The sequence below is a fragment of the Trematomus bernacchii genome, unplaced genomic scaffold, assembly GCF_902827165.1.
Source record: "Trematomus bernacchii unplaced genomic scaffold, fTreBer1.1, whole genome shotgun sequence".
Taxonomy (NCBI): domain Eukaryota; kingdom Metazoa; phylum Chordata; class Actinopteri; order Perciformes; family Nototheniidae; genus Trematomus; species Trematomus bernacchii.
The window spans coordinates 1429250-1439585 of record NW_022987611.1 but is presented as its reverse complement, the minus strand read 5'-3'; the positions used below and the strand labels follow the sequence as shown (position 1 = coordinate 1439585).

The 10336-nt window shown below is 42.4% G+C and overlaps 1 long non-coding RNA gene across 1 annotated transcript; it reads left to right on the top strand.

Annotated features, from left to right (window-relative positions):
- Positions 1 to 6363: 6363 nt before the first annotated feature.
- On the top strand, positions 6364 to 7168 carry LOC117483649. Its single transcript, XR_004555995.1, has 3 exons — positions 6364 to 6410; positions 6574 to 6601; positions 6701 to 7168. It is a non-coding gene; the product is annotated as an uncharacterized LOC117483649 (long non-coding RNA).
- The last annotated feature ends 3168 nt before the right edge of the window (positions 7169 to 10336 follow it).

Genomic DNA, 10336 nt, shown 5'->3' with positions numbered 1-10336 from the left:
TGCGTTAGCATTTTTTCGCTTAGTGCTTATTCAGAGGCTCGGTATTAGACTTGTGTTTTGTTTCGGTAAAAATGGTTCATATCGTCAGTTAGCTGAGTTTCTTCCCGTTAAGTGGGTATGACACATTAAAGGTGGGGTAGGTAAGTTTGAGAAACCGGCTCGAGATACACTTTTTGTTATATTCCATGGAATGCTCTTAACATCCCGATAGCAATGAATATCTTAAGTGCTTTGACAAAAAATCCATAAAAAAATGTCATCTGTGGAAGCCGTAGTACTGTAAAAAGCACGACCAATCATTTTAGCCGGGCCGGCTAAAATAACTGGATGGCCTACCTGCCTGTCAGCCTTCGATCTGTGCACAAATTTATCTCGTGCCCTCATTGGTCATGTGCGCGTTCGTGTGTGTGGGAGGAGGGGCTCTGTAAGGAAGTGGCAGATTTTCTCCGGTTGTGTAATTTCAAATTCCAGCGCACTCGAGCTGGTTTCTCCGAAATTACCTACCCCACCTTTAATAGGTTGTTAAATGTTAAGAAGCCCTGAGACACAGTTTCGTGAAAAGAAAAAGTAAAAGTTCAATTATTCTCAGTTACAGAGAAATATCGCGGGCCGAGTGTGGAGGAAATTCCACACAAAAACAGAAACTACCTGTTTGGCAAGTGTAAGAAATTAAAATCAATGTTTAATGACGTAATTTAGTTTAAACATACCGTAAGCTTATGCATTGGCTTGTGGTTAACGTTGTTGCTAAAGTTTATTTTGAAAAGCTTTACTGGAAGAAGTCTCTGGATATCAACAGTGACGTCACTTCCGGTTTTATGTTTACAACGATTACAGCCGTTAAAATGCATTAAATAAAAAGTCATGAAAGAGAGTATGAGGAGAAAAGGCGTGTGGAGTTATACAATGAAGAGACTACGTCTAAATCCTCTGTTTTACGCGATATCGGACATAGAATAAAGCGGTGGGAGGACCCCCGGCACCAGCGGGAGCCATGAGAGGAGGAGTCACGGAGGATATATAGATAGCGGGCGAGCGTTGTTCGCTCTCTTTCCATCCCTGCAGCCTCGGGACTCACAGCTGTTTTGTCCCACTACCTTCTGTTTGTTTCATTACCACGCTACTTAATTAAAGTACCCATTTGAACCTTTTCAGAGACTCCATTAGTCTCCTTATTTTAAGCTTCTCTCCTGGACAAAAACAACGAACAGAAATCAACACAAGAAATGAACAAACAATAGAAGTTTAAAGCAAAGTTTTGTTATTTAATAAAGTCAATAAAAGTCAAAAAGCATTTAACAGAGTTAATCTATTTCAGCTGAAAGGACAGTCTTGCACCAAACAGTTCGTACAAGATCTGACAACATAAACAGAAAATACAAAAACTTTATACACTCAAAAAGGAGGGAAGGGGAAGGTCCTCAGCAAGCAAATGTACATTACAGGAAGTGTTAACCAGATGGTTGAAACTTACATACAGCCAGTGGCAACTCGTCATTAGGGGCAGGTGCCACAGCCTGCCACATACTGTCAGCAGAAATTAATACAAATTATAATTCGAAAAATATGTATGAAATATGTTAAAATATATTTTAAGATCATGTTTAGTCGTCTGATTCGTCTCTACATTGCTGTTTTTGTCTGCGTTCTTCTGATTAGTGTCTACAATGTGCCTATTGAGCCGTGTTGAGCGAGGTGGGGCAAGCTCCGATCTGCCCCTCTGTCTCGCTGTCAAAATGAATGGGTGCTGTAAAAACTACACTGCGCATGCTCAGAGTCTTTTTGTATTCAATGTGTGCGGCAAGAAAATAATCACAAGTGGGGCAAAGTGCTGGCAACCCCACCGAAACGTCATCTCATATCATCATAATCATCTCTCACATCAAGAGCTCCAGGAGCCTCCACATCATGTGTCTGATCCCAGTCTTGGGATCACTGCTGCAGTTCTGGACCACATGTTGACTACAGACCAGAGAGAAGAGCTGCCCCAGACCCTCACTGACATGTACTCACACTTCCTGCTGGTCCAGACCAAGAGGAAGAAGCAGAAGTATGGTGAGGGACATGAGACGAGTCCACAGCAGCTGACGGAGGCTGACAGGGAGCTTCTTCTGAAGCTGGGGAGGCTGGCGTTTGAACATCTGGAGAAAGGAGACATCATGTTCTACCAAGAAGACCTGCAGCGCTGTGGTCTTGGTGTCACCGAGGCCTTGGTGCACTCAGGAGTTTGTACAGAGATCTTCAAAAGAGAGAGAGTGATCTTCCAGAAAACAGTCTACTGCTTTGTTCATCTGAGCATTCAGGAGTTTCTGGCTGCAGTCTACATGTTGCACTGTTACACCAACAGGAACACAGAGGTACTGAAGGACTACCTGCAGAAAGACTTTAACAACATCAGAGATCAGGAGTACCCATCCCTGGATGTCTTCCTAAAGAGAGCCATGGAGAAATCCCTCAGAAGTAAAAATGGCCACCTGGACCTGTTTGTCCGCTTTCTCCACGGCCTCTCTCTGGAGTCCAACCAGAGACTCTTAGAAGGCCTGCTGGGTCGCACAGACAACAGACCAGAAACCATCCAGAGAGCCATCAGCAACCTGAAGGAGATGAACAGTTATAAAATCTCTCCTGACAGGATGATCAACATCTTCCACTGTCTGACAGAGATGAAGGACCACTCAGTACATCAGGAGATCACAGAGTTCCTGAAGTCAGAGGACAGATCAGAGGAGAGACTCTCTGAGATCCACTGCTCTGCTCTGGCCTACATGCTGCAGATGTCAGAGGAGGTTCTGGATGAGTTTGACCTGACAAAGTACAAAACATCACAGGAGGGACGACGGAGACTGATTCCAGCTGTGAGGAACTGCAGGAAGGCCAAGTAAGTCCAGATGTGATTCACTTTATAAACTAATGTGGATCAGGAGTTTAATTATTCAAATGAACACTATAACATTTCTGCTGTTTAAATACTGAGAGAGCAAAATAAACCAACACTGTTCTTCTATATATTTATAATAAAAGTTAAACTGAAGCGTTTCTCTCTTCATATTGAGTGATGGAGGCGACATGTCAAACACATGAAGGACTCTAGAGGTTTCTCAGCATGTGATCACACCACACAGCAGGACTTACAGTTATCAGTTATTATTACTTTCTAGTAGTTTCTTTATCATTAAACACACACACGTTTTTATCACAATGTGTTAGAGTTTAAAATCAGATCTATATCATATCCCACCAATACCAGAGTTATGTCTTAATGCTCATATAGTGAGAACATCTGATGGTATTCAGTTTAAAATATTGAAACTTTATTGGTTTGTTAACTGTGTTTGTGTGCACAATACATTTCCAGATGCTCAGAGAAACCAAAACATCCATCATTCACATCTAAATATTAATTAACATTTAAATATGTACATCTCTAATATTGTCAAGTGATTTATTTAATTTCTGTTTCTTTGGTAACAGTCAGTGACAGCAGGAGCACAGACCTGTGATCAGATCACACTGACAACACATTCAACTCTATTATTATATATTATATGAAATGGACTAACAGCAAATCTCAATCAGAACATATGTCAAATATGTTTTTCATCAAATGTTTGAGGTCATTATGTTTCCTCTTTTTTTAACACATGTTGTAATATATGTTTTATTATAGACTTTCTTACTGTGGACTCTCAAAGAGACTCACTGTGAAGTCGTGGTCTCAGCTCTGAAGTCTGACCCCTCCCATCTGAGAGATCTGGACCTGAGTCAGAACTACTCTCTGGAGGATTCAGTTCTGGACTAAAGAGTCCAAACTGCAGACTGGAGGCTCTCAGGTCAGTTCACTGACTGAACTTCATCTGTTTGTGTTTATGATTTTCTGAATTTGAAAGAAATACAAATACGTTTTTTTTTCCACTTTTGCTAATGACTGAATATTGATCAGAATAACAAAGAGAAGATGAATGTGTGAGGGAGAGTGTTTGAGCTTCCACAGACTCACTCTGTGCTCCATGAGTCAGTGGAGATGCTGCCAGTACTGATGAGCTGTGAGGGAGATGAAGGAGTTGTTAAACATCTGATCAAAGTTAAAGTTCCAGATTTTCAATGGATTGTTTCTGCATCATCACTGAGATTAAAGGTCTCCTATCATGCAAAAGTCACTTTCTGATGTCTTTTCTACATCACCATGTGTCCCCTATGTGTCCCCGGTGTGTCCCCGGTGTCAGGAGACTCACAAAGTGTCAGGAAACAAAACCCTCTCTCTTTTCCTCCGTACCCACATCTCTAAAAACGGGGGAACAACGGTGCTGATCCAGATTTGCTGCGTCATGACGGCATTACTAAATTGTGGGCGGGCTTTACACCAATGGGCCAATCAGAAGCAATGAGACGTGTTCTGGAAGTAATATGGTCTGTGTTTACATTAGCATGCTAACACTCAGAGCTAACCTGTACTGGAGAGCATGTGTGTGAAGAAGCAGGAAATCAAAAGGAACTCACCTTGTGGTAAACCTGAGAAAGAGTTTGAGCTCCATGCTGTTTCAGAGAGAATCCTTGATGTGGTTTGGAACATGATATGGAGTTTAATCACGGCAGCATTTAGCTGAGTTTCTGCTGGTAGAATTCTGATCAGGCATTAGCTCCACCTCCTTTTTTTTTTTTCAAGCTAAGGACCCGAACCTGCCCTTCTCTAACAGCTGGAACAGAGGGATGTGTGGAATTTCTAAAATGCATGATCTGTTTGGTATTTTGAGCAAAACACATCATAGACATGTTTTTATATATTTGTGTAAATCTGAGACCCATAATATATACCTAAAGATAGCAGATAGGAGACCTTTAAAACCCTGTTTAACTCTGAACAGATTATTAAACCTGGAGTTATTTCCAACAGGAACTTTGTTTTCTAAAGTTACATCATGTTTTCTTTATTCAGGCTGTGGGGCTGCATGTTGTCAGAGATCAGCTGTTCTGCTCTGATCTCAGCTCTGAAGTCCAACCCCTCCCATCTGAGATATCTGAACCTGGGTGCCAACGCTCTGCAGGATTCAGGAGTGGAGCTGCTGAGAGATCTTCTGGAGAGTCCAGACTGCAGACTGGAGACTCTCGAGTCAGTTCACTGACTCTCTGTTACTGCTGGAGATCTCATGTTTCATTAGTTATTCAACCTGATTCTTCTACATAATTAACTTAACTTAGACTGAGGAACTGCAGTTTGTCAGAGATCAGCTGTTCTGCTCTGGCCTCAGCTCTGAAGTCCAACATCCATCTGAGAGATCTGGACCTGAGGAACAACTATCTGAAGGATTCAGGAGTGGAGCTGCTGAGAGATCTTCTGGAGAGTCCAGACTGCAGACTGGAGACTCTCAGGTCAGTAAGGGGTCTCTGCTGGTTCAGCAGTATTGTATTAAACACAGGGAGGTGTTTCTCTCACTAGGGAATCACAACAGATCAGTGATGTTACCCACTGACTGCAGGCTCTTTCATTCTTCCATCAACTATAGAAGGCCAGCTGAACATGCAAAGCCACACTTTAGTAATCAACTCTCTAACAGACATATGGGGTTTTACAGAAGAGTGGGAAAGGTGGTCTGTTCTTATGGGATGTTTTTAGTTTCTAGCCCAGGGGTGTCCAAACTGCGGCCCGGGGGCCAAATGCGGCCCTCGGAATCGGCCCTCAGCAAATTCTGAAAGTATAATGGAATATGGCCCACAAAGGAAACTTCTGCTTGTCTTATATTGTACTTCTTAAATATATATGTACACATATATTACACAGTAGTATTCATGTGTTAATAAGCCCACCTTTAAAATAAATTCAGTCAATTAAAGCTGAAAACATTTTCTAACAAATCTAACTTGATAAGAAAAAAGCCCAATAACTTATTGTTATAACAAGCGTGAAATAAACCCTTCATATTTCCTGTAATTATAATCAATCTGAAGCTCCTGTTTAAAGGAATGAGCTGCTGACAGAATAAAGGAAACCCTCTGGAAAGATGTGAGCTGTTTTGTTTCTTAAAGCATCTTCAAGTAACAAGCATCCTTTACCTTCATTTGATTGAGTTTCCTGACTTATAACTGAACTTATGAGGCAACATACCTCTAGAGAGCGGCCCAGACCTTTATATATTTTTCTGTATGTGGCCCTCGGTGAAAAAGGTTTGGACCCCCCTGTTCTAGACCAATGAGTGGTTACTTCCTGTAATGCAGCTGAGAGCTGTGGCAGGCAGTCGTAGTGTTTGCAGAGAAGATATGATGGGATGTAAAGCATGAGATCAGGACTCTGAAGCTGACTCAAAGAATACTTTACTTTTACACTTATTTTAAACTGGATCTTAAACTGTTGGATTTTGTTCATCCCTACAGGATCAGAGATGATGAGATGATCAGAGCCACGATCCAGAAGACCAGTGAGTACTGAAACCATATCCTCCATTCATCAAGATATGAAACTCTTTAATGGAGCGTGACCTCAGAGGAAAACAACACTCTTGTTTCTCTCTTCATCATTCTGGCTGTTTCTCTTTGTTTAATTATCATCATTATTCTCTCTCTCTCTCCTTCTCCTCTCAGGTGACAGGAAGTGAAGACACACAGAAAGGTGAGAGTTCGTACCGTGTGAAGTTTATTTATTGAGGTTTCAACACGTATTTCTGGTGTTCCAGACAAATCTGTAAGCTCAGGTTTTATTTGTTCTCAGTTTATTCATCACGGGGCGAGTTTGAGACGTAAAGAGGAGCGTGGAGGCATTTTGGAAAATAAAGAAGAAGGCTGCAGCTGATGAGAGACTTCCTGTTGGCTCTTCTCAATATTAAATGAACAAAAACAATCAATTGTACTTAAAGCTTTTCTTAAGAAGAAATATGTGTTGCACATACACCTGCTGCTACCTACCACCACCTCCCACCCATCCCGGCACCAAAGAGGAGACTCCATCGACCCCAGATACCCCAACTCACTCTTCTTCAGGTTAGCTTGGAGCCCCGCCTTTACCTGCCCCAACACCTCACTTTGAACGATGTAGTCATCCGGATATCTGCATACTGAGAGTGGGACGCAGGACCCGGTCAATGAGCTGCTGGAAGGGGGTCCACTGGACTGGAGGGGCGCTTGGATCTGGTGATGCCTTGCTCTTTCTGAAAGGGGAGGACACCTATCTGCTATAGTTTTTCCAGTTGGGGTGAAGAGACTCTGGGGGGCATCCGATGGCTCCTGAATAGGGGGGGCCCTTGGAGTGTCCAACCTAATGATGATGATAATAATAATAATAATGATGCATTTTATTTGTAAAGCACCTTTCATTGCTAAAAGTCATCTCAAAGTGCTACAAGGGGCATCATATACTTTTTTTTTTTTTTTTTAAAGAATCACAAGTTTAATAAAAAGCTTTAAAAGAATAAAGGTTTTTAAACCTCTTAAATGTGTTAGGCTGTGAATGTTAGAACCTTCGATCTACGAGGAGATCCCTCTGGGTTCTGTCGGAATTCAAACTGATCATTCTGAGGAGCAAAACCTCTTAAATGTGTCAGGCTATAGGCTGTGAATGTTAGCACCTTCGATCCACGAGGAGATCCCTCTGGGTTATGTCGGAATTCAAACTGATCATTCTGAGGAGCAAAACCTCTTAAATGTGTCAGGCTATAGGCTGTGAATGTTAGCACCTTCGATCCACGAGGAGATCCCTCTGGGTTATGTCGGAATTTAATCTGAACATTCTGAGGAACTGACCTCTTACATGTGTCAGGCCATAGTGTGTGGATGTTAACCCCGTTGATCTGTGAGGAAATTCCTTTTGGATTTTGTCGGGAGACTTTAATGTGTGAACTATGAATTAAGGTTTTAGATTAGAAAATAACCCCAGCATGATATGTTTAGTATGATTATAATGTTGTAACGAGAGAAGGTAAAAACCCTGTATAAGTTTGGACCTATTTTTCTTCAAATAAGCTGATCCGACCTTTTGGATTGGGACAACTTAAAATACATCAGCGGTTTCCTCTCCTGCTTCAAAGGTACGATTGCACACTGCCACACTCACACTTAGTATAGGGCCACACCTCATTTACTGATATCAAAATCCTTCGGGATCGCTTAAACAGATTAAGAGGGTCGTCTGAATTGAAACAGCAGTTAATTGAACCTGGTTCTTCAGGAGTTAATAGAGGTGAGATCTTGCTGACGTTGGTGGATCTGAGCCAAGCAGCAAACTTACATAGACTCAATAACTCTGTTAGGTCAATTAGTAGGTCTGAGTAATTTGCCGGAATAAATTATCAGTCCTCCCGACTCTTATGGACCGTCTCCACAGCAGCGTTAAAAAAATCTTGAAGGTGGGCGTATCTGAGGCTTGGGGATTTTTTTGCGATCAACCAATCACATGAATCTCCCGCCCGCGACATACGAAGCAAAAAAGCCCGAAGTAAACTGGATATAAACTCCCCAAAACAGGCGAAAACATACCACTGTCTCTGCCACCTCCCTCCATGCCTGGCTCCTCCGGTTTATATCCCGGTAGGTCTGGTCATAAAGCACCGGGTGATTGATTCGCTACCGCTAATTTCTCCTCCATTTTTTGGAATATGAGGAAATGACCTGCGGTATGTCTCTCCCAGCATACACGCCGTTTGATTGGCTAGAGCTTGAACTGCCAGATTTGCGTACACGGGATTTGATTGGCTGCCGCTTCCACCTCAGCTTCAAAAGTTGAACATTGTTCAACTTTGAATCTTGAAAATCCTGAGAATCTCCGCTCGCCTGCCCACAATGCATTTCGGCGAAAAGTGAGGGAAAGTGACGTCACCCCATTCAAAGTGAATGGGCAGAAGCGTTTCAAGATTTTTTAACGCTGCTGTGGAGACGGCCCGTTACAGTGCGGAGTTTGGTCCTGGGGGGGAAAGCAGATGGTTTGTTGTAGAATGGAGGTTGCGTGTGGAGGTTTGTGAGGAGGTTTGTGAGGAGAGTAGTTCCATGAGGTATGAAGGAGCGTTCCCGTGGATGCACTGATGGGTGAGGAGTGAGATCTTGTATTTGAACCTAGCTGGAGGGCTATTGGTGCCCCCTGTGGACCGAAAGAGACTCTTTTGATTGGGGTAATGAGGTGGAAGTTATCTGCACCTATTAGTAGGAGAGGCTGCACTTTGGAAAATGAGGGAAGGCCTTGTAGGCGGAGATAGTGTTTCTTGAGTTCATCCACAGGATAACTCTAGTCCACAAGTGAAAGTCTGTCGGAGGTGAATGTGTCTTTGAGGAGGAATGTTTTCTTGGGATTGAAAGAGGGTTATATCTCAAAGGTCACTGAGGCTCCATTTCAGAATATTGTATATGATATGTTTTATAATGATTGATCATTAAAGTGTTCTCAAAGCTGGTAAAGGTGCAGCTAGTTTGAATGACTTTGTATTCTGCAGGGTAGCTTGTGAATTTACTCCAGGTGGAACTAAAGTCTGATTTAACACTTGATTATATTTCACATCATTCATCCACATCTGTGAAGTAACTAAAGGGAATTACATGTAGTGGAGTCAAAGTACACCTTTACCTCTGAATTGTAGTGGAGTAGAAGTAGTACACAGTTGCATAAAAAGAAAACTAAGCTTCATCTCCAAGCCCAATGGCCTTGGAAGAGCTGCTAAGGAAAAGGAAAGACATCCGGAGACTTTGAAGAGACAGCTAACGGACAAACTCAAGGAACTGAAAGACACTCCCTAACGGAGCGTCCACACAGCAGCGTTAAAAAAATCTTCTAACGCTTCTGCCCATTCACTTTGAATGGGGTGACGTCACTTTGCCTCACTTTTCGCCGAACTGCATTGTGGGAAGCAGAGCGGAGATTTTCAGGATTTTCAGGATTCAAAGTTGAGCAATGTTCAACTTTTGAAGCTGAGGTGGAAGCGTCAGCCAATCATATCCAGTTTACTTCGGGCTTTTTTGCTTTGTATGTCGGGGGCGGGAGATTCATGTGATTGGTTGTTGGTCGCGTTGCTTGCAAAAAATCCCCAAGCTTCAGATACGCCCACCTCCAAGATTTTTTTAACGCTGCTGTGTGGACGCTCCGTAATAGGCCGTATGCTGTTTAGCCTGACCTTGAATGATTCAGCGCAGTGTTCTGTGCAGGTTTTCTGTTTGCTTTTTCAACTCAAGGAGCTAAAAGACTGATTGAAAGTTGATTTGATTTGCATAATTTCTGATTGCTGATTCAATGTGAAGGAAAATTCACATTTGAGTTTATACAGTATATGTGTGCATATAATGCACCCTTTGGCCTAACCTGGGAGAGCCTTATGTTTACTGCCAACCTAAGGACGTCCAACATGTTAATAAAGAATGTATTGAAAAG